Source organism: Dromaius novaehollandiae, chromosome 4 (genome assembly GCF_036370855.1).
Source record: "Dromaius novaehollandiae isolate bDroNov1 chromosome 4, bDroNov1.hap1, whole genome shotgun sequence".
In the NCBI taxonomy this organism is placed as follows: Eukaryota; Metazoa; Chordata; class Aves; order Casuariiformes; family Dromaiidae; genus Dromaius; species Dromaius novaehollandiae.
The window spans coordinates 10,583,863-10,611,731 of record NC_088101.1 but is presented as its reverse complement, the minus strand read 5'-3'; the positions used below and the strand labels follow the sequence as shown (position 1 = coordinate 10,611,731).

The 27,869-nt window shown below is 42.7% G+C and overlaps 1 protein-coding gene across 1 annotated transcript in view; it reads right to left on the bottom strand.

Moving 5' to 3' along the window:
- The window catches only part of CFAP299 (cilia and flagella associated protein 299), a 239,775-nt gene that overhangs the window by 104,355 nt on the left and 107,551 nt on the right, over nucleotides 1-27,869 (bottom strand). The gene's annotated exons all lie outside the window — the stretch shown is intronic.

Below are 27,869 nucleotides of genomic sequence, written 5' to 3'. Positions count from 1 at the left end.
GATACGTGAGTCTGGATGAAATTTTTAATTGCTTGACTCTTTAGGGGAGACCGCAGCTCCAAGATGCTAACTAAGGAGAACCTGCAGAGCACGCTGAGTGTGAAGACCTGAGAACAAGGTCCAAGACAAAGCGCAGGCCACTTACGTGTACATCCCACCGTATAGGTGTGCTGCCATAGGAAACACAGTGAAAGAAAAAGTAACCCAGGAAAACTTTGGGGGATTTTCAAGTACAGGACAGACAACACACATACAGGAATAGGTAATAAATCAAATACCTGCTAACAGTTCTAAATATTGGCATTCTCTCAAGGGCACAGGTACAATAACTACCATAAATACATCAGTGAGCAAAGCCACCTAAACAATTGGCCAACTGTCCATAGATTTGCTGTAGCTCTTGTCGGTCGGGAGTAGTTAATCCAGGCACCAGAACAGAGCTGGCACTCGCCTTACACCCAGCTCCCGTGAAACTTCCCAGTTCAACAATACATGTTAGCAACACAAACTGGCACGCAGGACCTGGGGTCTTCCTCCTTCCTTGCAAAGAAGTGAATTACTTGTTATTCCCACAAAAATTGTCTTCCTCAGTACCCAGGGAAGACTGCTAAGTTTCACGTCGCAGTATTACAGAATCAAGCAGACAAGCGACTTGACCTGTTCTGCAGGTATCAGTTGCCCATCTCAGCCACAGCCGCCTCCCTTCTGCTTGGGCAGGTCTAGCAGCCTGTTCCCTGGAAGCGGGCGCTCACCCTGTCCTTCGCACCCCCTCTTTCAGGAACCCCACCAACAAGAAATTATTTTTTCCTTATTAGTTCATTCATTTGGCGGAATCTGCTCATCTGCCGAGAGCGCCTGAGTGCTGATATGGCTCTAAATAAACAGTTCTACATCTGCTTCTGCCAAAAAAATAAAAAGAAAAAAAAAACACCAAAGAAACAATTTCCCCCCCCCCCCCCCCAAGCCATACACCACCACTGCTTTTATCAGTCAAGAGCCCAGTGCCAGGACTCTGAAGGCACCAACAGATCCCAGTTTCCCTGACCGGCCACATCCAGGGGCTCTGCCACGCACCCTCTGCCCGCTGGCCCGGGAGCTCAGGCCATGCCCTCGCTTGGGCTACAGCGCGTTCGGTGCTGCTTGGCCTCATGCCCTGCCTCGGCCTCAGACCCCCCTCATCCCTACCAGCTGCTCTGGTGACCACGGGCTCGTGGCTGACGCCGGTTACTGTGACTGCCCCGCTCTGCTTGCTTTGCTTGGGCACTGTGGGAGCGCGCCGGGCCGCGGAGGTCCCTGCCCTGCTTGCCTCGCTGGCACCCCCGGCTCCCAGCTCCCCTCCTTGCAGAGCAGCCCCACTCCGAGCGCTCCCTGACATCCAGGGGAAACCTGGAAGGGGAATTCACTAAGCTTGAAAGATGGGTTGATTTGTAACCCAATTTTAAGGATTGTTAACATCTTTAACTGATCCATCCAAGATAACAAACGATACCTGTGACAGCGCGGGAAAAACAAACCTGTCTTTTACGTCTCAGGCTTCTGCCTCACTAACATCCCCATTCTCCCCTTCCCTTGCCCTCCCAGGCTCACTTCCCCTGCTTTGCTAACTGTTGTTCTGACTGTCACCCCAAAACCTGCAGAGCAGCCAGATGTTCAAGCCACAACAGACTTCACTGCTGCAAATCCACTAGGGGTAACTGCTCGATTACAGAACCAAGTTTCATTCGATCGGAGATGCTGGATGGGAACACAATCTGGGTATCTTACTGTGCCTTTTTTATTTTTTATTTCTTTTAATGAAGTCCCTATGCATGACGTGTAAACAGAGCCTAGAGCTTGCTGGCAAGTTCCTTAAACAATTGTGTAAACTGTATCTTTCCAACAGTAAACATCATTAAATCTGATGGCACCTGTTTCTCTCTGCAGCGCAGTTTATATACTTTGAGAGAGAGAACTTCAACAGGAAATTTTTCAGTAATTCAACATAAACTAGAAGCTTCCATCTGCACTTGGAAGCTTCATTGAGTTTTGGGAGGTTTAAGTGGGGGGCTTCACAAGTCCATAGCCGACGGACGCGCAGGCACTGCATATTCAGGCAGGCACACTTGAAGTCACCCAAGTCTAGCTCATGGTCCAAGCGGACCACAAGTTCCTTCCCAGCTCCAGTGGAGAGACTGTTGCTGGTGCTAGATGGGCTTCTTTTCCCTGGCACCAGACACGAAATAAAGAGATGACCTGCCGGAGGAGAAATCCCAAGGGCTAAAACAGAGGGATACGGAATTGACTGTGGAGCGTTGGACTTGACATAGTTCACAGCACACTGTCCCTTCAACGGGGGCTGCAAACCAGCCCTTCCCTGCAAAGGGAGAACGTGTCAGACTCTTGGACATAATTCAATGAGCTTTCAGAGCATTTCCCTGCCTCTCTGGGTTCCTCCGTGATTGACGAGACCATGTCGTCCAAACCCTTCTCAATTTACAGCTGATGGCAGCCATCTTGCTGGAAATTAATCTCATTTCTGACTCCCCCTCAACTAGGAATTCCAGCATAAGCAACTTTTAAATCTGAAGTTTTTACTTTTATGTTTTAAAGAAGTAAGCATCTGATGAAATACTATACTATGTAAACAAAAGGATTATACCTAACTATTAAATGTAAAGTCCCTTGTTTTGTTAAAGAAATACCAAAGCCAAGTGCAAAGTCCCTAGATACACTTGCGGGATATTCAAAACTTCCCTGATCTCCAAGATGGATCAGCCACATTTTCTGCAAGCGTTTCTTCAGATCTTCTGGTAATGCTAAGAGTCCGTTCTCCTCTGCAGGAGTTACCTTCTAGGAGACACGCGCAGGTTAGAAGCCAGGATAATAAACTGCCCTTTGGCCTTAGCAAACTCGTATCACTTTTCTCAATGTTACCTGCCTTCTGGAGACAATAATGCTGACCCCATCCATTTTACAAGCATCTTTTTAAGATCATTTAGAAGCAAACCTTGGTTCCAGTTCCCAGTCCAGCTCCCAGACCAGTCATTCTGAATGTCACATATAAAATGGATTGTTCAGGAAACCTGAAAGACCCCTAAGAAACTGGCCATAAAGACTCCAAATCCTTCCCCAAACACAAATACTGCAGAGCATGTAGGGCAGAACAACATCCTGAACTATGCCTCTGGATAAAGAATTGCTGGAGACTGTGTAAACCACATTTTAGATCAGGGAAACACTTGCACTCATACTAATCCAAAGCATAAGACAGCAATGTCTTCAGGGAAAAAAATATATGGAATCTAAAACGCAAATCTTGGCAGCTAACAGGACGAGGAAGACCACACCCTCAGCTGAAATAAATCAGCATAGCTTCTGGGCCACAGTTTGGGGGCTTTAAACATATCTGCAGGTTTTAACCCAAATTTCCTTAACTGTGGCTGAGAAAAATGTGTGCACAAACTCAACTTTAAGGCTGTGCATGCAGGTATCTTGACTGGAAATTGTTCTTACAAGGCATCAGTAGCACATTCAAGTGGACAGCAGCACTCCTGAATGGGCACAGACATCACAAACAGAAATTGGATGGGCAGCTACACTTGTGTTGACACTTCTAACCCTTGCTAATACTCAGGTAACACCTAACCTTCGTGCAGACTATATAGCAACTTATTAGAGCTAGTAATTAAAACTGATTGGGAAAACTTTGCTGATCTTGAAGATAATTCTATTTCTGGTGTGTCGCAAAAGGAGAGGACCTATTGCATTTCAGAAAGAAATGGGATTCAAAGACCATTTCAGAAAGAAAATAGCACAAGACTGAACTGAATTCTTTACTCCAGCAAAAGTTGCAGCAACTTCCACAAGATTTCAGTCTGCATTTAGGAACTGTGATTTCATCTCACAACGTGGAAACCGCCTGCTGTACCTTGCAGTATAACAGCTTCATCTGTTACTTTATAAGGTCTTCACTGCGTATCGCTGGCCAGGATTGCTAGTCCAGATTTTGAAACTATATTGCCTTCCTTACGAGGTTCCATATTAATGAGATCATCACTGAAAACAAGGGAAATGCACGTAACAAGACTTGCCATTGAAAATCGATGCAGCAAGATAAATCATCCTCCTCCAGGGCTGCAGCAATCTGTTCGCCAGGATTCCGAGCTCTGCTGAACAAATTTTTCCATGTTAATGAGCTCTCTGCTCTTTTCTTGGTGGCCATGAAACCCTCTGGGACCTCTTTTATGCCTATTAAACTTGTGATATTCAGCAAGACTTTAAAAAATACAAATAAAAAAAGCTGAAAGCTACATCACAAAAATGAGGAAAAATCCAAGAAGAGGTGCAGGCAATAAGGAATAACACTAATATGTAACTTTTGCGATCCCCCCGCAAGAAGTGGTCAGAGTTTGAGTTTATGTCCTCCAGGGCTGGACATCATGCAGTCATTAAAAAAAAAAAAAAAATCTCTGATATTGCCCTTGGCTACAGGGTTGTTAATACGCAGGAGGCCATCTTCAGTCCTTGGCAGCCTGCAGCAGGTGGCTGAGGAAACCCATTCTGCTTCTTTCAAGGAACACTATGTTTTTATCCCACAGAGACACTGAACAAAATTAGTTTTCTGACAGACCTGAGATGAGGGATGATTCCTCTCCTTCTCTAACACTTTCCTGGTGGATTTGCTGCAGTAATCTTCAGATTTGAGAATATGTTTACCGTAACCTCTTACCTAGCCACGTACATGCATTTGATCACTTTGAAAGAAGAAGTTTTGAGACATCTTCCACAATATTGGTGTGCAAGAGGTGCAGTTCCATGTTTGGATTTTGGCAATATATCCTGACTAGTACAAATGTCTGGTTTCCATGAGAACAATGTAGGAAAAAAAAAAGTTTGGCTCCTAAATCAGACGTCAGCTCAGCAGTAGTCAAATCATGTAAGCCCCAAAAGGCTCCACAGCCAAGACCATGGAAATCTGGCTTTTGTGTCTGCCCAGACTTCTAAATAAAATATATTTGCAGAGCAACCATGGTGGATCTGCACAAGCAGGGTTTTTCACCCACATAACAACAGTTCCTCAAGAGGAGAAAATAAAAAAGATTTTTTTTAAAGAGACAAAGAGAGACACAGACACACCTGTACGCCAGATATTAAGAATGATATGGAAAACATATTTCTGAAATTACACACTTCTCATCATTTTGGGCAGTTGAAAATAACTTCCAAGGAAGGTACTTTCTTGTATCTACTGTCATTTCCATATGACTACCAACCAAACTATAACTGTTAAGAGCTAAAGTTTGTGCCTTTGCTATTAGGCATTTACATCTTAAGATATCAATTAAATACCATTCTCATTTTGCAAAGAATAATTTACTCTCCCAGCCAGCAAGCAGAAACTGGCAGCTACACTGTACACCTGTTATTATGCATTACAATGAAATTAAAATATTTAGAGAATTTGGCAAGTCTACTCTGCTAAAACTATGCTGGTAGTTGTAACTGTGAACTGCGTAGATGAATGCTGTTCCTGCTCGCTAGAAAAATATTGCTGCATAAAAAACTACTGGTGGCCAGCAGCTGGCCTTTCAAGATACGTATCAAAAACACGCACTTTGGGACATTTGGTCAGATGGCACGGGTGCCGGGGCTCTTGTTATGCAGCAGCAGCAGTAGGGAGAGCGCCGAAGAATGCCCCCCTTGCAAGCCATATGCACTGACCTCAATGGGTGAAGTGCAGAGCACTATTTATTCAGGTGCAGGCATACAAATCTTTGTGGGTTGTTCTGCAATGATAAAACAAAGAAGATTCCAAAGAATGCGCTCCATGTGCGACTTCCAGAGCTCCACTGTAAGCACACTGTATTTGCCGTATCAAGTGACAGCCAGAAGCAAAGTTATTGTCGTTTGGGGCCGCTGAGCGTAGAGCTGGAGCAGCTCTTAAAAATGGAAAAGTTTTATAGTGCTGCAGATTATAACTGGGATGTAGGGAATAATAAAGGGACCTAATGGAGATAGGCTTTTCTCCCCCAAGTACTTATTTCAGCTGTCCTAGCCTTTTCATGTGAAAATAAATGGTACAAACTGCTAATAAAAGGCAATTTATGTGCATTTCTTTTGTCTTCATGAGCCGGTTGTACTATTACAGCACAGGGAACTGTGTAAATCCAAACACGGTCAGTGACCATAGCTTGTGTAATTATTACTTTTACCTAAAATCAGAGAATTTATCCTCAATACAAAGCACCACAAGTGCATGTGGAAGTAGGAATTCCAGTAATTTAAGGAACAACATAGGTCTCATTGTGAACAACAGGAATTGATGCAGGCGCCTCAGCATCGATTATCCCCAACGTGAAAAAATTCCAAGCATAAGCCCAATGCATGGAGGCCTCACTACATATGCACAGCTGACACTAACCTTATGTAGTCAGTCATTCCTGTGTTTTTGACATGACCAAATGACTGCAGTTTACGGTGTTGCTAGGTTATTTTAACCTCATCCACACATTGAATAACATCCTCATCCCAGGGTTCTGTAAAAAGAAAAATACCTGAAGGACCAGTGGTTTCCAAACGACATGCGAGTCGTTTCAGAAAGAGCGCGTCAATTGAATCATAATTGACAATTTTCAGAGACAACTATGTCCGGTGATCTCAGGGCAGTTTTACTATAAACAGATCACACAGCCATATACTGGGCGTGCACGAGCAGCTGAGCTAAACCTGGCGTATTTCAACAGCAGAGAGCGGGAGAGAAGGTGAACGCCAGCCACCTCCAGGTGTGCTCACTCCTGGCCACCCAGAGACCGGCTCAGCGCATGGCACGAGTGAGAGCCGTCTCTCGGCAGTCCGGCTTCAGGCCCCAGCTTTGGAAACTGGAGGTCACTGCATTCCAGAAGTGTGGTACTTCTGCTCTTCTTCCCTACGCCAGGACCCGCGCGCACCCTTTGCAACACACTCGTTACGGTACTTCCTCAAGAAAATGACGACAGATTGTTTAGAGCTGGATCAAGCCATGTATAGAGTAGAACCTGGGTAACTCACGGAGAAAGGAGATATAAACTGGATGAACGACGTGCAGTTCAAAGTGTACAGTAAAGGACTCCTACTCGGAGCATACCAGCATTTCTGCAATGCCTGTAAAACCTGGCCAGTTCCAGGGCTCTACACGGAGAATGGTGATTGTTCCAACTACCCAGGATTGATACCAGCAGTAAATACCGTCAGTGCTATTTCCTGACCCTGTCAATTCTGGATGCCATCTGGCAGCTTGGCACTTACTTTTCTTAACGGTTCAGTTAATCATAACCCCAGTACACTGCCAGCAACACGTGGCTTGGTTGGGTCACAGCTGTTCCCACAGGAGACAAGTGCTTCCACGTGTGCTCTACTTGCCTTTTCACTCCTTCCCTGCAAGACACTCATCCCCCACCAATGATGGAGTGTCCTAACCCTTGCCACGACACTGATGAGCATCTCTGCCTCAGCGGGATATCTTGGCCCTCCTCGTCAATACTTGCTGCCTCCTTTTAACATCTCTCTCATATGCATGCAAGCCCACACAAGAGTCTCAGCCCCAATAAATACCTCCGTAAGACAAGCAGGAAGGGCTCAGCCTCAGCCTAAGACATTCGCTACTTGCAGAGAGAACAGGAAAGTTTTATGCTTCGTGCTCCATTTGTCTCTTGGACGTGTACACATGTCCTAACCTGGAGGTCTCTCCAGTGATCTCTTTAGTCCAACCACACTGAACAAGAGAAATATTGAAATGCCAACTGCGAGTGGCTGGTTCTTTCCACCCCTGCTAAGGTTAGGATGGAGAGACATCCTCAGATGAAGAGAAGAACAGAAAAGCATTTCTTCACAGATGATTTCCACAGTGAAAAGGAAAAGCTGAACTGGGGGTCTTTTCTGGTTCATTTAAAGGGTTAGAAGCAAAAGCCTGTGATCCTCTAAAGAGTGAGGATCAAAGGAGGAACAAAAGATGAACTATCTTCGTCTACCAAATTTTCTTTCAGTAGAGGGAGAAATTCAGGCCAAAAGAGTTTCACCCCAAGCTAGCTTTTGGCTACAGTAGACTCCTTAAGCATTATGCATGATTAAGTATTCACCCATTATCAAGTCTAATGAATACCAGTTTACTATCCACTTTTCTGCCCTCCAAGAACAGAGGATGGTCTCACCCTTTATCCCATATCTTTTCCAGCTGTGTGCTTGAGGGTAGAGAAATATCCAGCTGTGAGAGGCCATTCTGTCTCTGCTATTTCTTCTCTTCAGGAACAGAGGTCATTCCACCTTTGACTTTACACCCTGCAACTGAAGGCAAACAAGAACCAAAAGAACATCTGATCCTCTGATGCCCTGTGCATCCTCCTCAACTCAGCACAGAGCCAAATTTAGCTCCTGAGCAAGCACAGTTGCACTGGCAGCAATGAAGGGAGAGAAGGATGCTATCCCTATTTAGTTAATGGATCAATATTTTGGAAGTGAACAAGTATTTCTGAAAGGAAGGAAGAAAAGACTTACTTTTAACTATTTTTGCTCTTGTTTTTCAGGGATTTTGTTTTTAAATAGGTGAAAAATCCGCAAAATAGAAGAATGACTGTCAAACCTGCGGAGTTTATTTGACCCAACTGAGTTTAACGGTTGGTTAACTAATTTCAGTAGGTAGCTGAGACCAGCTCCAGCTACCTGTGCTAGCTGCACAGAGAAGCAGAGCATAGACATTCTGACTAGAGCTGTTTTGTACAAAGTGCTGTTTGGCTAACATCTGTTTTTCTAGCAATGCTACAGCATAAGCAAGTTATATGTGTCTTTGTTGTGCTATATATTTAGCTTGGACATTTCAACTCGCTTTTGCAGATCTCATTTTTTTCTGGAGGTCCCTTTTTTTTTCAGTTTTTCACCTGTAAGTTTTTTGTGTAAATTTGAGCTCTGGTAAAGCTGTCTCCACACACAAAGCACAAAAGAATTCTGTTTGTCCCTGCAATTTTGTTTCAAGTTTCAGGTGTGGGGACACAAATAAAGTCTTTATTGTTACTTTATTCATTAGTTCTTCGCCAAAAACTTCTTCAGAAATGAAAGTGAGTATCAACTGCAATACATTTTCTTTTGCAGAAGTTTTCAGCTAGGACCTGGACTGAGATACAACAGTTAATGTCAACTGTGGAATGCTTTTCTTTGTGTAACACGTTAACCAAGGATTAGGCTGAGATCACTATATTCAATTCAAAATGACTACTGAAATAGGAAAATAATTTTCCAAAAATTACAATTCTTTCAATGGCTATCTGAAAAGATAGCTATGAGCTCACCATGTACACATGCTTGCATATTTGGATGGCCTTTGATGCCAATGCTTGGGAAGACGTGACCAGTGTTGTTGGTGTGTGGAGACCATACAGAGGCAAGATACACGGTTCCAGATTCAAACCCTGCTGATCTACCAATTAACAAAGTTATTTCATTAACTCAAGTCAAAAAGGACTAGCTAGCTTCTCATCTTCCTATTCCTTGTGCTTAATTGTGGAGAGCTGTAGAAAGTTTTTGCACAGATGGGATTGCCCCATGCTTAGATTTACAAACAAATGCCAGAGATAAAATATCTGCCATGTTTTCGTAACATATATTCTTATTTTGGAAATAGCTCAAAATTTTCTTATAAACAGTTTGTACACACTGAGATATCTTGGTAAACTGTATGTTGGAGGAAAGCTACTGTCAGAGGGCAACAGGCGTCAGTCCCTGCCTCTCCCAATCTCCTGCTGCTAAGGAGAGGGCTTCACAGGGAGAGGGTATCATAGGCATTCTCCCCTAGGACCAGGCAGAGGATCCACTCACTTGGCTGGGGTTAAGCCCCACAGAGACCAAACTCAAATTCAGGTTAGAATACATTAAGAAAAAAAAAATCCTTCAAAGCATAATTCACTATGGGAAGTCTGAACACAGGTATTTCTTGAACAGCAACCTAAAAACGCATACATGGACTATATGAAAATCACGGCAAGTTGTCATCCTGAAGAGAAAAAGTGAAAGAGACACCGGAATAACATCTATGTAAAAATACTCCAAAAGGAAATTTTCCCATTTGGCTGTGTGAATCTGCCTTTTGCCTCTCAGCAGCAAATATATTACATTTTTGAGTAACAGTGAAGTTCAGATATGTTAATCTATCACAGTGAAAAAGAAAACTGCAGAGATCTCAGATGTGGAAGGATGCTGTAATACTCTTTTTGAGACAGAATTTGTGGAAAAGCTGTCAGATGAACTGGGGGTTCCTTTGTCAAAACTGTGAGGTCTGAGTACCAAGAACAGATATTCCCAGCTGGAAGCCTTTAACAAAATTTAAGTGGTCTCCTGTCTCATCTTCTCAACGGCCGTCAGAAGTAAGGGCATTTGAGAAAAAACACAGAGGATCTCTCTTCTCATAGCCAGTATAAGGAATTTATCAAGAAACCAACATGACTCTTCCATCAGGAAGTTTTTGAATTTCACTTACTGTATTATCTATCTACATCAACCACAGTAATGGGGGTAAGTAATATCAGAACGTGACCTGAGAGGTATTATTTTGTGACAAACATTCCTGAGCTGTTCTTCACCCACAAAGACGACATAGGAAAATTATACCTATGTTATTTCTGCTAGAATCTGAATTAAGCTAAATATGTCCTTCTCTAAAAGATTAAAAAAAAAAAAAAGAAAGAAAGAAAAGCAAGTTTCGAAATATACTTGAATCTCAATGGATTTCAATGAATTCCGATGAATTCCTCCCTTCTAACATAACAAATACCTTGAAAGGATGATTCACTGGTTCAGTTCTAGAACATGGATCTAAAATACTGCGTGTCTAGAGGTTTCTATGCTTTTGTTCTTGAGGTCTTGATTTACTGATCAAATGTACAAAATAATCTCTTCCAGTCTAGCTATTGATGCGTTGCTTCTAAAGGCAAGTTACAAAATGACTATGCATAACAAGGCTAGAGGTATGAAACACATTTGGAAGGAACATTTTTAGCTAGGACATCAGTCTCATTTCCACAGCAGTGGCCATTAGACACATATTTGAATGCCATCATATGACCTAAAAAGGTCACACTTTAATCACCTTCCACTACAGGGGGATTGCTCGAGATAGAAAAGAAAATAGAAATAGAAGAAAATATAGCTGGTCAAACATACACTGGATACCACAGTCAGCAATGGTTCTCTCTGATGTGGCTGAAGAAAATTACTTCTTCCTCATGGAATTGAAGGGAAAGAAGAAACAGAGGCCCAAAGTCAATGTCTATAGTGATCAAAAATAAGCGAAATGAGTCCTAACCATAATTCTTGGTTTAATTTACACTGAATGGTCAACTGCACATGAAGTATGTCCAGTGTCAAATCATTATTTAGATATCAACTACGTACACACACCTGACAGAATTCATCTATGTAACTTAAGCTAAAATTTTCCACAATGAAGTATGTTTTGAAAGGGAAGACACAGTGTACATCTGCCTGCGTAAATCATACTGACAGTGGGAAAAGATGGGTAGAGTTGTTCGTTATGAAGCCAACATACAGACATTTTAATAATGCAGTTCATGAACATTTACCCGACCTTCTATATAGGTATTGAGACTTTATTTCTTTAAACTCTGGTGTGTTTATGAGGGGAAACATGTTGATCAAGAAAGCAATAGAGCTGGCAGAATTCAAAGACTGGATATTAGAGCTTCATAGCACTTTTGGCCCACGTGGAAGGTGCTTTCTTTACATCTGGATATGTGAAGAGAAGTAAATCACAAACCTAAAATACCTTCCCACTAAATGGCTTGAATAAATGCAACTAACGTCAAGCCAAACACATATTCTATCTTCGTTAAGCCTGTTAGCCTATGTATAAGTTACCAATTACAGTAAATTAAAAGCACTTGCATTGCTGGCTCTCACCCCATCAGTCAGCTTTTAGTTCTTTCAATAATCAGACTGAGCGAGTTTGACAGAAATAAAGCTAGAGACTGCACCCTATTTAAAACACTTCCCTTTGCATGTGAAAATGACGCCTTCTATAAAGAGTATCATCTCTGTCTGAAAGAAAATGGAAAGGGCAAAGTATTCTTATCGGAATAACCTTCACTACTGTTCTTCGCCTTTTCTTTGCAATTTAAGGTGACTCAGTTGAAAGCTTGATTCTGAGGATTTACAAAACAATACAACTTGCATACTAAGCTCAGTATTTCATACACACCTGTTTGTGCCTTGTACTTCCTGGCAAGTGATTAGAAACCATCTCTCACACAATATATTAAGTGGGATTTCAATGCTTTTCTTTATTCTTTTTCTTACACAAAGAAGGTATATTCGGTACCACTTCTGTGGGCATTAGCGTTTATGGTTCCGACGTAGCATCAGGACTCCACGGAAGCACAGCTCCCTGCAGAAGACTGAACCCAACACAGAGAGAGCAGAGAACAAGCCGGCGCCAAGGGCAGTTCTGCGATGATTTGCCTATCGGTGGCAGAAGTGCAGCACCAGGCAATCGCAGCGTTAATGGCCAAGAACGCACAAGGCTTTCTCGCTCGGGTAGCTACACTATCACCACAACCACAGAGGCTTCCTCTGCCTTAACAGAGAAAGAACGAGAGCTTGCGTTGAAACGCAACCTAGCCAGCTCCCTGCCTGAACGGCACAGCCAGCAAATCAAGGCTTGAGCACAGGTGCACAACTGGAACGGCCACAAATTATTAGCTGCTATCCCAAATTCAGAAAGGAAGCTGAGACACCCGAGAGTGACTCGGAGCTCAGACAATCAGCCAAGCTCTATACGGTAAACCAGAGATAGGTAAAGCGGCACCCAAGGAAGTGAAACTTGTATCAATGTAGAAAAACAGAGTATGAATATGGTAGCAGCTTCCTTCATTTTATAAAGAAATTCAGAATGGTTTTCTCATCCTTGCAACTAGGAATATGGATACTCACACTGCTGCATTAATTTTATATCAGAAGTAGCAATTTTATATCAAACAGAACATTAGTGTGAGGTTTTCCTGACTTTCAACTACCACAGGCAGTAATTTCGATACAGCACAGTGCCTTCAGGTGTCTTCCAGGTTGAACTGCCCCAGCGCTTATTTTCAGGGATACATTTTATTCCGGCTACCCATGTCTGCAGGCCCATTCTGCATTTCAACACTTTAGATCAAATGTGATGATTTTTACACTATTGCAGCAAGACTATCATTATCCCCTGGTGCAACTCATTTTCATATCATACAACAAAATCACATCTATTTTAAACAAGTCCTTTGCATATCTCTATGACTTTTCTAAATGCACTAAAGGAAGCTCAGTTCCAAACTACATTAACTGCTATAACTCAGCTGATTTGGTCAATTCAGAGCCATTTGGGAAAGCAACATTGCTGTTTTGAATGATTCAGGACTCCTGACCGGGTCCCAAATGAGCACTGAAAAGGGATCTGTGGTATTCTGCGCACCGTAATTCTTGGTATTATGCTACAGTTGCAGCAACAACAAAAGAACACCCAGAGAATGCACAAATATTATAAGGCAAGAGAAAAGAAAAAGACAAGCAGAAACCTAAGAGGAGCAAGGCACTATATTGACTTTGACAGTTTCAGATTCAATTAAGAGTTAGAAAACCTCATTTTTATATATGTTTAACTCTTGAAAACCGTCATTAAGCCAAACCTTAACACTGTCCATCCACACTCAATGTGTGAAAACATCTCTCAGAACAGTAGTTTTGAAGTCTTTCTCCAGAATCCCGTTTTCATAAAACAATCATCATCAAAGCCCCAGAACAACAAAAACCCAAACTGCTGCTGCTGGTCTTCCTTGAGACAGACGCTTCTACTGCATTCCAGTACGGGAGCAGCTAAGGAGAGACCACGGAACTGGGTTTTTCCTCAAAACGTTCATGATCCACAGGTTGAACATTTTAATTCTCCCACTGCACCGGGGAAGGATGGAATTGGCCAAACATAATCTATAAACTTGGTTCAAAATGAAAAAGTCAATCTGCACAAGGCCGCACGGGCCACAAGCAAGCATTTTCAGCAAGAAGTCTGCAACTTCTGCTGCTCCTCTGGCACAACACTGTCATGATTCCAGGCCTCATCTCTAAAGGTCTGATGTCCGAGTTGCCCAAGTTTACCAGCAGTACTGGCTCACTGAGTGACTGCTATATTACGTGACAGCACTGATGGATCCAATTACCATGCAGGAAATATAACCCTGAGTGGTATAACCTGGATGTGCAGAAGACAATCTTCCCTGTGGCTAACCTTCTCAGTGAACTCAATCCTGAACTGACCACCCTTGCAGATCAAAAGCAAGGTGTAGCTTTCTAACAGACTTTTCTGTCACTGGCACACATTAAATTTAAATAAAGCAAACCATGCAAATAGTTTAATATGATTTATTTCCTGCTGTCTAAGGGGAAAATAAAGAAAGCTGGAGAAATCTGTTCTATATGTAGATTGTCTAATCAGGCACTATGACAGCGATACTTTTAACAGAGCTACATTGCCGATTGGGGGGGGGGGGGCATCTCCATAGAAAATTTACTGCAAAGTACACAAAGGTATATGCATTTGGTACATCACTTCCTCAGCACTAACCTCCCCAGCTCGGGTCAGTAATGCACAGAGGAGTCCAGCTCCTCGCACTAGCTTCTCCTGCGAGTGTGGCTAGAGGGGTTTCCAGCAGCACAGCCACATACTCTCAGCCTGCCCACTAGCATTCCGGGGGGGGAACCTCCCTGCACGGCTAAAACCCTCATCTAAATTAAGAGGTACCAACGGCAAATGCCACTGACTTTGACGGGGAGCAGGAGCTGGTTCAGCCAAAGAACCTGTTACCATTTCTGTGCCAAATCAACCTCTCCCAGAAAGGTCTTCTCAAATAAAATAATACCAAAAGGGCTTCCAATAGATGGCAGAGCGGAGAGAAATATTTCTCTAAGCTAAACTGAAATAAAAGAATTCGAACAATGTAATATATGCATGCCCGCCCAAATACTTTGATAAATAAAAAGTAATCCAAAACTAAACCCCCCAGAAATGCAAAGCCCTCATTTCACTGTGGTGTAATGCATTTTGGCTTTGGCCTCGTGTACATATGGTTCAAATTAGCACCTGCATACCTCAGTTATTAAATAAAAAACAGCTCTCTTTACATGACCTGTAGAGTTCTTGTATACAAGAACTTGTCCAATGGCATTATGTCTTCCCTTATCAGATGTGTGCAGTATGACATAATGTAGCACTACAGCCCAATTGGCAATCATTCAATTCCCAAGCCCTGGGTCGCGTTTCCCATCGCCTTGTTCCAACGTGGACGGTACAGTGCTTGGTGGCTAATGGATGGAGGCCAGGAATTTCACCTAAGAGCCTTCAAATATAGCCCAATCTGATGAACTAAACTCAATCTCTAGGGAAAAATGCATCTGTCAAAACCACTGCTCACAGCATGTGGCTGAATCGAGAGGTATGCACCAGCAGTTTTTATCTTGATTTGTTGCACATAAGTTAAGGTGTATGCTATGCGAGCAGGATTGCAAATGAAAAGTTGCTGTTCTAGATATATTTTCAAAACCGTGCTTAGGGATTTAGATGGTAGAAGAGAAATTGTCTTATCATTGAAGCACATATTTTGGAGTTAAAGAGACCTAGTTTCTATTCTGGACTCTCCCAAGCATTTCACATGAGCCTACACAATTGGCTTACCGTCTCTAGATCTCATTCTTACCTGCTGGGCTGGTGCTCGTCAACACAGCTGACTGGCACCAACTGAGGACATAACTCCTGATGTCTTTCCGCCACTGTGTATAAACAAACCTTTGCTTAATGATGTGCAACCATATTCACTCCTGTCTGTTAACAGATCGAAGAACTTGGAGACTTCTTAGGCTGACGCACCATGCACTCAGTACTCGGAGATTCCCCATGCTAACACTGGGAGCTGCTCCATTCAAGCCTTCTACAGTCCTTTAAAAACCAGTAAAGGACTAGCTGTCCTGCAGAAGGACGTTCATTGCAAACAGGCAGTGCTTGAGGAGGAAAAAAAAAATGTTTAGCTATTTTTTGTTAAATGTGGCAGAAATCTTTAGGGCAGTAATATATGGGATCACAATATAATATATATTTATATAAATAAAATAGTTGACTATAAAGGCATTCTTAATCAGTTCAATAATCGTTTCATTTGCAGTCACTTCTCCAGTCTTTCAATGAGCTGCACTAGGCTACTGCCCTGAAGACATCTACAAAGACCTACACTGCTTCAATAAACAAACAAACAAACAAATAGATAAATAAATAGATAAAATAAAAAGCTGTGAAAGTAGAATTCTGAAATAAAGATACCTTATCTCTTCCTCACATTGTGAAGAGCTTAGCGTGAAAAAAATTACAGTGAGCACTCCAACAGCACAGTGCAACTCCGAGGGCCCATAGTGAACCCCAGTTAAAACCTATCAGTGCATAAATGTCCCAAACTGATACGAGCTAGACTAGGGCCCCTGGGCCGAGTTGTGAACTCCCTTCCACTCAGATCTGCATTTCCTTCGTGCCCGGGTACAGGCCTGTATTATCAAAACTGCTCTAACCTAAAAACTTTGGATCTGTTTTTCAAATATTTCATGAGTGCCATTTCCCAGGCCAAACCACTCCCTAACAACAGCAATAACTTGAAGCAGGCCAGCATTTAATTCACAGGAGCTTATTTCTTAAGATACTGCTCATATTTATGCTTAAATGCAATTCTGAATAAAGACTTTTTTCTACTTGCTGTAGTAAAAGCAGTTCTTTAAAATACGCCGCAAGAGTTGCACGGCAATAATCATTCTCAAAAGGTCGCTCGGTGTCAGCCTGTAACATTAATTTGTTCTGCACTTGCTCAAACACCGCATAAAGAAAACTTTCAAGTGCAAACACTGAGACATCCAAGAAGATTAGATTAAGCATCTCCCTTTTCATCTCAGCTGAACGCTAGCCAGTAAATACTCAAAATGGTGTTGGACAACGTCGCGCAGCTGTTCGTTAGAGTGGACGAGAGGAAATCATTAAAGATAGAAACTTCCAGCCACTTGACTTCCACACCAAAATAGAATAAGCGAGTGGTACAGATCGACGACCCGATCTGCATGCCGGCGAGCCGATTGCCAAGCATGGCTTTTCCCTGTAACGCGAGCATTTTTCTACAACGCAGTTGACAGCTTTCCAGTCCTGCTCTCCCGGGCTCCCATGCTTACAAATCCAGTAGCTGGAATTTACATAATTGCAATTTCACTTTGCAAATATTGGTGGGCTTTTTTTACGCCTGATTTTCTGAACAGCTGTTTCTCCACTAATTATTTCAAACATTTAATAGAAAAATGCAAACCATATTTGATACAATTATTGCACACACAAAAAAGAAGAATTTCTCATGGTTTGGAAGGTGAGGGGACCAAAGGGTTTTTATTCATTTTTTCTTCCTTTCCTTCTCATTTGCTCTTTAAGAACAGCACATGCAAAACATTTGTGAAGCCAACACAGCTGCAGGGCCCGCTCACCAGACCAGTACTGTCTACTCAGTATCCTTTCTAGCTTTTTATAGATACAAGTTAAAAACACCATGAAATTTATTTCCTGTAATAATGATCCCCAAATATTTTCTTTAAAAGTCAGTGTTTCAGCAAAACTGTCCCAAGAATGTAGAGTTACGCATTTACATTGTGTTACCTTGGTCCTTGCCACCCCCACTTCCTTCACTGTCACATTTTCAGACACTCTTATGTCCTTTACCTTCTTCAGTCTCTGTGGCCTATGAGTCTAGGCTGGCACGAACGTCCTTGTACGTACCGTGCTGAGAACTGGCACATCACAGGCTGGAGAGGTGGCACAATCCAGTATTCAGAACACATACATGGGCTCTGAGCCTTTTTTCCTAAATCTCTCTCTTTCCTACTATAAATTCTTGGGCAAATCACTTTATACCTCATTTTCCCCTTCTTTATTTGCTTCAGGCTGCTTCTGGTCTCCACCTCTGCATTTTCAGTGCCTCGCCTTGCCTCAGGAAGGACCTCTAGAAGCTGTTATAATGTAAATGTTATTATTTTAAGCTAATAAATTTAAAATCTCCTGGCCTGCATACACAATCCATTCCACCACACTGATATCATTTCCTCACGCAGCACTTGTTCTTTTAACCATTATACAGACTTCCTTCCGTAACAGCAACCCTCTCCACAGTGGTACGGCTATAAGCAATATATACCCACACACACTCTGGTTCTTCAGCCACGGTCTCTAGACTGTCGTTCACGAGACCCTCTGACATTTCTTAGGGCTACTGGAAAAGTACAGCTGCGGCTGGCCTGCCAGACGCAGAGACCGACATAAGCTGCAGCCCGGGGTACGTGACTTGCTCAGCGCTTGGGTCCCGAAGCCAGAGGAAGGTCAGGAGCGCTGCTACAAACAGTTCGGTGGTGGGGGCAAACGGTACGGACTGCTCTTACACCCAACCTCACTCCGCCTACCGGCAAAGCAGCTCTGGAATTTGTTACAGGCAATCTGGATAAGGAATATGCCACAAAATAACAACAAAAAAAGAACAGTTTGCATGCCTAAAAGTTCATTTGTTTATTCTAGATACATTATTCAGTATAATCAAACACTACTTTTTGCCTCATTTAGATCTGTACACCATGAGGGCTACAATAACACTGGAAAGCAATATAAAAATACTGCCTCCTATGCAAAGCCCAATTAATAATGGTTGTTCCTGTACTCTTCTTTACATCCTTAGAGCTAGAAAGTGAAAGCTTTCGAAGTATACGCATGAACTGCTCCAGCTACCAAGACAGGAACACACATCTAGGTAGGGATGCAAGGAAGAGAGAAAGATGATCAACTGTACATAACAAAGAGGAATTAAGGAAACACAAGGACATACGTAATTCCAGTATTCTTTCCTCCTTGGAGGACTTTGCTTTGCAACAGTAGCACTACCTTTATAAAATACAGCTTCTGTATTGTTCCTACAGATAGCAGAGCAGTAGTCCAATTTCTGTAGTGTAATATGTTTCTACACGGAAAAAATGCCCAGGTCCTCAGGGCAGCATCCTACAAGAATCTATGCAAGCAACTGGCACATGAGGCCTAAGATACTTGGTACAGATTTTGGATTGTTTGGGAGGTTTTAGGGTTTTGTTTTCCATCAAAGAAGCAACAGCAGTAGCATCTGAGGCAGATATTTATTTATATTTCGTTAGTACCCAAACACACTGTGTTAGCTGCTGTACAAACAGAGAGGAAAAGCCCTAAACCAGGGAGCATGCACAGCACACCTCTGAGGAGGAGGAACTCTTCCATAACAATTCCCCATCTCCGCCAAAAAATTCAGAGAACTGATGCAGGTTGAGTTGAAGGCTATAAAGCATCCCTCTCTCGTATGTATGTTGTGCCTGAGAACCAACTTGCAGTCAGCTGAGATATCTCATCTAGAGCATTTATTTGCTTTCATTTCATGTAGTCACAATGTTACTGCACAATTTCTCCTCCTAAGCCATGAAGTGGCTTTCCAGCATCACTAATATATCTTTGCAATCCAAGGTAAGGCTAGGCTAAGGCTTGGGGTTTCTCTAATAAGAAAATAAAAGAGCATCAAAGGTTTTTTGTAACCTTTCCATGTTTGACCAAAATATTTGGATTTGTGTTTCTAAAAAAGCCTGTGGTCATCTTTTGCCCACATACCTGCCACCAAAGTTGGAGGCTACGCACCCGTGCTGAGGTGCAGTGTCCTGGTACAGCGCACGGTGTCTGCCTTCCAGTATTCCTTCTTGCTTGTGGGTATTTGGGATACTGTGCAGGAAGAAGAGGAGGAGGTCATCATCTGCTGTGATTTACTTCACCCGCTGCTATTTAGACTCTACAGTGGAAGGCAATTTGTCATTTTGCTCTGCCTGTTTTTTTATTCTTTCCCCATTTAGTTCTCATCTGAGACACTGGTTGCTATAAATCTACTCTGTAAATTGTGGCGTTATGGGACTGTCTGTGCCTGCAATATTTAAAAAAAAATGGTGAGTTGTACAAATGATTTCAGAACTGGAATTTGAAAGCGTTCATCTGAGTATGTCAGTTTATTATTCTCCCATCGATCGGCAGCTTCCAGGGAACACCTCCTGGGAAAAGCTAGTCACTAAGCCTGGTACGTCAGAAATATTTGCTAAATGGAACAAGCAAATCTTAGCACCCAAGACCACATTTTTGTCCTCTATATGTTTATGCTTCTGAACTGTCTTTTAATCCTTGTGGCATCCAGCTACGACCTGGCTTTCTGTGCAGTCGAAGGGGTTGATTTGCCTGGCACCTCCAGTTGTGCTTACGGTATCTGATACCCAAAGTATTGACTACCGAGAGGAACTGTCTTTAATATTCTGGAAGTGGTAGATTTTAACCACGTGTAAGTATATGGCGAACAAGATGGCAGTTCACATTGGTAGTGCTCTGAAGTGCCTTCCCTGACAGCGGTGCTGATTACCTGCCACAGCACAGTTTCTGTGAAATACTTGCCTGGAATGTCTGGTGGCTGCGAGATTTATGCATGCTGGACAGAACAGGCGGCAGCAGAGCATGCAGGGGCAAGGCATCCGCATCTTCTAATTCAAGAGACATAACTCGAGAGTCTTTGCTTAACACCCAAGTCAATACAATTTACCTTGGCAATATCTACTATTTAGATTTATAACTTTGCTAGGTTTCAGCTGTGCTCAGAGCCAAGAGAAAGGCAATCAGTCATCACGATGAAAAATGAGCGACCTAGGAAATATTATAAACTTGTCTATCTAATTTTATTTGTCAAAGAACAGATAAAATCAGGTTTATTTCATTCTGCCTTATTTTGACAACTCTAGTTGTCAACACTAGTTAGGGTAGTATAATAAATAAAGTGGAAAAAGCACATTGCTAGTAAAAGCTTAAATAAAAATATATTTATATTGATTGTCTGCAAGTGCCAGCTGCGGGAAAAAAGCCTCAGAACTGTTACAGTTCTGCATGGAAAACAGAAGTTATTTTGTTTGGCATCATACAATTTCACTAATGCTGATCTCTAAACACAAGAGTTGGTGGCCAACACAGTCACAATAATTAGCGATTCCTGTTGTTCAAACTTCAGAAAACCTGAAAGGTCTGCTTACCTGGAAGCACCAACCACACTATGGAAATCCCCTTCAAGGAAACTCGAGGGGAAAGCCCTCAAAGGCAGGCTGTGAATACATCAACCTGGTGACTGGAGTAAGCGCAGTGTTTTTCGAAGGCAAGAGCAAGAGGCTGGGGTGTAACTGCTGTTTATGGTTGCTAATATTTTCTCCCTCCGTCTTGTTTTCCACAGTAGACCTAGAGTAATTAACTGAGGCGAGAGTAGAGTAAGTCACAACTAGTCATCAATTTAAATTGGACACAGGTGGCCAGGAACAGTTACCGAGCGCAAACCATGGTGGAAGCGTTTCCAAGCTGATTAAATATCCCATCTGCATGAAGCATATCCAATCCTCTCTTTTTTCTTTTATTTCACAAATATTGCATGGGATGAAGGAATGTCAGGGCTGAACTCTCCAGTACAGATGTAGAACACATGTATTTGCATCAGTCTAAAGCAAGATTATAGACACTGGAAAGCAGTTTTGGTTTGGCACTAGAAATCTTCTATTTTATTAACTTATGGTCCAAACAATTTCTAGAAAGTCTTCCTCACATTATAGGAGTAGGATTACTTCTACCAGGACAGGTTTACCAAGCAGATCTTCATGGGAGAAAACTATGAGAAGCCACTACTCCAACTCAACAAGCTCAATTTAAGACAATGATTCAACATAAGCAAGTTCAGCAAGTTCCACGGCACCGCGGACCGTCACGCCAGCAACACTCTCAAAACTCTGCGTGTGATTAAAGCCCACAGAATATTACCCAGCACATGAAGACCACCGCCAGGTGTGCTCTGAGGGGATCTTTCCTTACCCTTCAATTTTCTTCCTTCTTCTCCTACATATGTGCAGTCCTGCCTACCTCAGCTCAAAGGAATTAACCTGAGGTGGGATCAACTCCGTTAGCGGGCAGTCATTCCATTAAAGCTCTCATCAGGACCATTGCCAGTCAATGGAAGAGGATTTCACTCTAATATTTGGACGGCGAACAGGACTACTTGAGTAGAGAAAGAGCAATTTGACTAACTTCACTTTAAGAGCCTTAACACTGAATCCTTAAAGGTTCGAACAGATTCATCCTTACGATTAAATCCATGACCAACCCTGTTGCTTGAAATAAAACCACACAAGCCCAGTTTACTTTTTCATGCTAAAAAGAATAGACTGCCAGCTGCATAAAAATTAATTGGGTTATTCTGCTCCAGAAATTTGTATTGATTAAGCTTTGACTATCAAAAAACAGAATAATCATCTTATGAATGTTCTATTATTAGTAAATCCCTATTCCAAAGAATTTTCTCTGCTATTTAACACTCCCACACCACAAAAACTAAACACAGGGTTAACAAGCTGAGTTTCTAGATATGTGGTATTTTGCTCCATCCTGAACTAAAAGAAGAAATAGTATCAAAAACTAAAGAAAGAAATACGAAACAAATCTGAGATAACTATGCAACATGTTAAATCCTGTGTATTTTATTAAAAACACTGTTTCTCTTAATAGTGGTAGAATTCATGCTGATCTACTGCTAAAATGTAATTTTATTGATGAATTTTTCAGTCAGTCATTTCATGATGTTTTTGCAAACAATAAACCTAAGAACAGAAAGAAAACAGATGGCTTTATACAAGTTCTTATGCTGTGATTTTAGTTTTTATAAAGTCACCTTTAATTCCGAAACTTCTGAGTTTAAGGAATTACTAACTTTGGATAATGATGAAAAAATAGAAGTAGGAACTTAAAAATTTCATATCTGATGCGTCCAATCAGATTTTGTGTTTCAGAATAAGCAGTGCAGAAGATACCTTTTTTTCCGTAACTGTTTTTAAATGATTATATACTTAAAATACTGGTATCTTCCCGTTTTTTCCATTTTTTAGTATATTTATCTATTTTGGGCTGTATCGCACTTATCTTTATTGCAGCTAGAGCTAATGCTTTTTTTTCTTTCAAAGTAATTGCAAGTCTTGATAGTTTGATGTATTATGATGCACAATACACACAAGAAACCTTTCTACAGAAAAAAGAGAAGGGGGAAAGGGGAAGGGGGTTATGTAGCTGCTCCTTTTCCATTAACGTGGTGAGGAATGACAAAGCCGCCCAAGTCAGAAATTCATTCTTTAAAGAGTATGAGAGCTTCAGAACTTCATCAACAGAGTTACGCACCCAGCTACCACTGAAAATCAACTGTTTTCCCATCTATTGCATCCACTAATATACGAAAAATCCTGACCATTACTACGCGTGACCCATAAGAGACCCATAAGAGTCAGGCTGCCATGTCACTGTCTCCTAGCTGGCTTATGAAACCCAGACATGAGAACGCAGTAAAAGAAAAAAAAAAAAGGCAAGGAGCAAGGGTGATCTCACAATTACCAAGGCCAGATTACAGGCATGCAAGCAATTAGTACCCGAACCAAATCTAGTGCAACAGAAAAGGTAGACTGCTCCCAAGCCAAAAGTACCTTCCCATGGCAGAGTCAAAACAACAGCAACGCTGAACTCTATATGCGTTGTGCAGTCACTCACCTCTACGCTAACAGGGCTCTATCAGAGTTATACCAAATATTTATCTTCTTTTCTACAAGTTATTCAAAATATTCATAAATTGGGTTTTATTTGAGAGGAACTATTGCCTTCAGCTTCATCTGCTCCTCCTTTAAAATTATTTCCTCATGCAGTTTAAAGAATGCACGTCTTTGACTGAGGAGTATGAATGTGTCTTGAGGCCAGGGTTAGCTGAGGACAAGTTACCTTGTCCAAATTATTCATCTGAAACACTGACTACATTTACAGTGCCTGAAACCATCCTCAGGCTCTGCACGGAGCAAGTGTGGCCCTGGGCACTGCAGGCACAGCCCCTGCAGACCTCGCACGCTGGAGCAAGCCTAGCAGGTTAACACGCCAGCGAGCACCCCAGGTAGGCTGTCCACGGCATCTTATAAGCAGGTATAGCGCAACACAGTTTACAAACGCACGAGAAAGCGCTCTTCCTGAGTAACCCAGTCAGAGGCACAGAGATTTTCTGCCTGAGCGGAGTATAATTCTCATTTATTGCTGAGCATACATAAACAGTACGGGAGTAGGAGAAAGAGGAAGAGTTTTGAGTGCACTTTAACTGTTAGTATTAAGTATTCCTGAAAACTTAAATGAGAGTGTTGCACTCCTGGTATCAACTTGGTCCTGTTAAACCCCCCAATGCATACATAAAATGCGAGCAGAAATAATACTGTGGCCTGACGCTTTGCTACCATGACACATTCCATTGCACTAATGTCACTCAATTACGCAAACTTCACAGGAACGTGCTCTCCAAGGCTGGCAAAAGCCGTGCTGTAAATTCATAGAAGAAATGGTCTCAATGTGAACGCGTTTGCTGACACGTGGCGTTGGTTTAAAACATAGTGTCATCACTCTTGAACTGCTGAATTTCCCTTTTTCTTTACTTTTGGGGGTGAGAGGGAGGAATAAATAGAGCTGAAGGACCTAAGCTGAGCTAAAAGACCACTCTAGCAGGATAAAGTGAATACTCAAAATACAACATGCAATGCTGTCAGAGGATGCCAGACAACTTTTTTAAAGAAATGTTTACTCAGATGCCAGCAGCTCTTCCACAAATCCTCAGAAGAGCAGAAGATAAACAAAAAACATATAGCTGAAATCTGAGAAATTTAGATTAATGTCAGATCATTTCCAGTCTCCGGCCACAAAGAGATGCAGTGGCAAAAGACAAGGATGCATGTGGTTGTTACAAGCCTGATGGAAAGAACATAATACATTTAATTACTCTTGCTACATAAATATCCTGAGTTAATCTCAGTGCAAGCCCTGTGCTGGCCCAATAACACTGTTCTTTTCCACGCACCGAATCATCTCTTCTTCTCTTTGGCTGATGGTTCTTCCACTCCCCTCGTGGGAAGGGAGCCTGAGTGCATCCCTGAACACTGTGGAGCATTCCTGCCCCCTCTTGTCACAGCTCCATTACTACCATGCTGTGCTTCTATTTCCAAAGGTAATTTTACCTCTCACCGACATTTTGTCTGATTTTACCCCAGAAATATCAACTGCTTGGCCCTCCGATGTTTCTTGGGGATCCTCCCCTTTCTAGACATCCTAACTTTAATTGCAGATGTCCCTTCTTTGGTTTGCAACTCAATATTTTGCAGCCTTTCTGTCTGCTGTTCCTGCATGCTTTGGATTAACTTACAGCTCTCAAGGAAGAAAAGATGAAAGTCTTGTTTAGAATTCAGAAAGCTTTTCTCTCTCCAAAAGGAGGGACTCGTGAAACCCGTGCGACACAGGAAGCAAGGCCGAGCCCTTCAATGCCAAGCTGTTGAAACGTGCCTGCGTCTGCACGCCCTTCCACCTGGGCTCCTCGCCCAGCTCCACTCCTGGCACCTCTGCGCAGCGTTGCACCATGCCACCTTGCTCGGAGACAGCCTGGGGCTCTGGGTGACGCTGGCCATAGCCGCCTTTAGGACCAAGCATGGCTGGCCTCTGGAAGGGACGGCCGATGAGATTCAGCTCTGTGATATGCTGGTGAACACCTTGAAACCTCAGGCGGCTCCTCGGGAAAGATGTTACAAACTGTCCAGAAAGAGTAAGAACTTGCAGGGGGAGAACGGGCTACAGAAAGGAAGCTGGCTGCAGTCATTCCCTCTAAGGCAGAGGGAAACACGGGGAGTGAAGGCCTCCTGCTTCCCAGAGACACGCGTGCATGGACTGCACATTTTTATTCAGCAATTTTGGATTTGAATTAATACCGTCATGCCTCAGAAGAAAGACCTGAAATATGTGGATACAGTAATAAGGCCTTCTGAAATCTATTTTTACCTTGTGCACACACTTTTCATCTGTTTCCACTCTGTTGCACCCATTACACTTTGTATCTGAAGACTTGACAATTTTCAGTACAATCCCCCCTTGGCAGTGGGGAATCATCCCATCTCCACCTTATCACCAGGGAAACAAGCAGACGGGCAGCGTGATTTTTCAAAAGCATCTGAGCACAGCGCTGCTTGCCCAAAGCCATAAGGAAAGTCTGTGGCAGAGGAACTCGGACCATGTAAGACCTGAATACAACAAACACTTTCAAATCTCCTTCCCCTCCCACGTCTCAGTTGCATACCCTCCTCTCGTTCCCTTCTCAGGCCTACCCGTTTGGGCAGAACCCTGCTGGAAGGCCTCTCTGCCTTCCTCCCTGGCTTCTCCTATACCTAAGGTCCCGGGAGGGTGGAATGCTACCACCTTTTAAGTGCAACCCAATCAATCGAAACTCCAAAAACTCTGGCGGCTTCCCATTCCCTTCAGGAATCATGAAAAACATAGACATCTTCACAAACTGCATCTTTTCTGCTGTCACCTGCACTAGTTCTTTTTTCCTATGTTGTTTCTTTCGGGGGGGGGGAGGGAGGGGATGGTTTCTTTAACATACAGTGCAAAGATTTTCTTCGCTCAGGTATTCCGGGTTGCAACAAATTTCTTGTCTCTGTCTGTAAAACAGTATCCTCATTTAAACTTCAAGTCCCTTGCCTGCTCTGATGTTACATTCTAGAATAATATCGCTCATTAAAGTCATTCGGCAGAAGTCGGTTGCTCAGGATTTGGCTATTTCTTCCTAAGAAATCAACTGCAAGCGGGACAGTTTCCAGAGGCGGAGATGCTTGCATTCCTCCTCACAGTGCATTAGCCTACTTACATGACGCAGCGAGCTCCTGGGGTGACTTAGCTAGTATCAGCTTCACCTCAAGACCAGAACCCCAAGGGCTTGATTTCAACACAGTGACTCAGAGACATATATATATATATATATATATATATATATATATAAAAGACCCAATTCAACATCCACGAAAATCCAGGGAAAATTCCAACTGACTCCAAAAGGACCTGGATCAAGATCTAAAAGCAGCTACGTCTCTTGCTTTCACCTGAGACGGTGTCACCAAATCCCCCATCCCTGTACTGGATCAAGGTAAGCCTCACGCTCCGCTGCAACTGTCACCAAAAGAGACCAAACACCGCTGGCCCTCCGAGGGGTGCGGGGAGCCCCGGGGCAGGGGCACGGGTCACTGCAAGCTCCCAGCACGCTGCTGCATGCCTCGCAAAGCCGCTGCTGCTTTGTGGCGACAACCGCACAGCACAAAAAGACTTGCTGTTGATGTAGAGAAGGCTCCACTGCAACCCTAACGCTCAGAGTGCCAAAGGTATTATGCACATCGCATTTAGGTCTACCACTGGAAAGCTTCATTCCCAATGGGACTTCTCCCACAGAAGTCTATAACAAAACTCTTATCTCCCCAAATCAGGATCAGACCCAAAATGAGGACTTCCTTTCTTCCTTTAAAAACAAAAATAACAATTTTGGAGGTAGGCGAGGTGAAGAACTTATCTAAAGAAAAAAATCATCAGTGTCCAAGATGCTCTATTAAAAATATTTTCCAATTACATCATGACAGCTTCAAACAATGAGAACTGATTTTAACATGCAAGTTTATAACAGAGCTCAGATTCAGGATGGAGCTTTGAAAAGGAAAAAAAAAAAGGGGGGGGGGGTGTGGGAGGGCAGGGAACCAGGATCAGATCCTTAATTATACAGCATTTACTGTTAGGTCACCCGAGAGGCTAGTCCCCATTCTCTCCAGTTTCAAAGCTGCCTTACAAGATTTAAGAATGCGCAAATCAACCT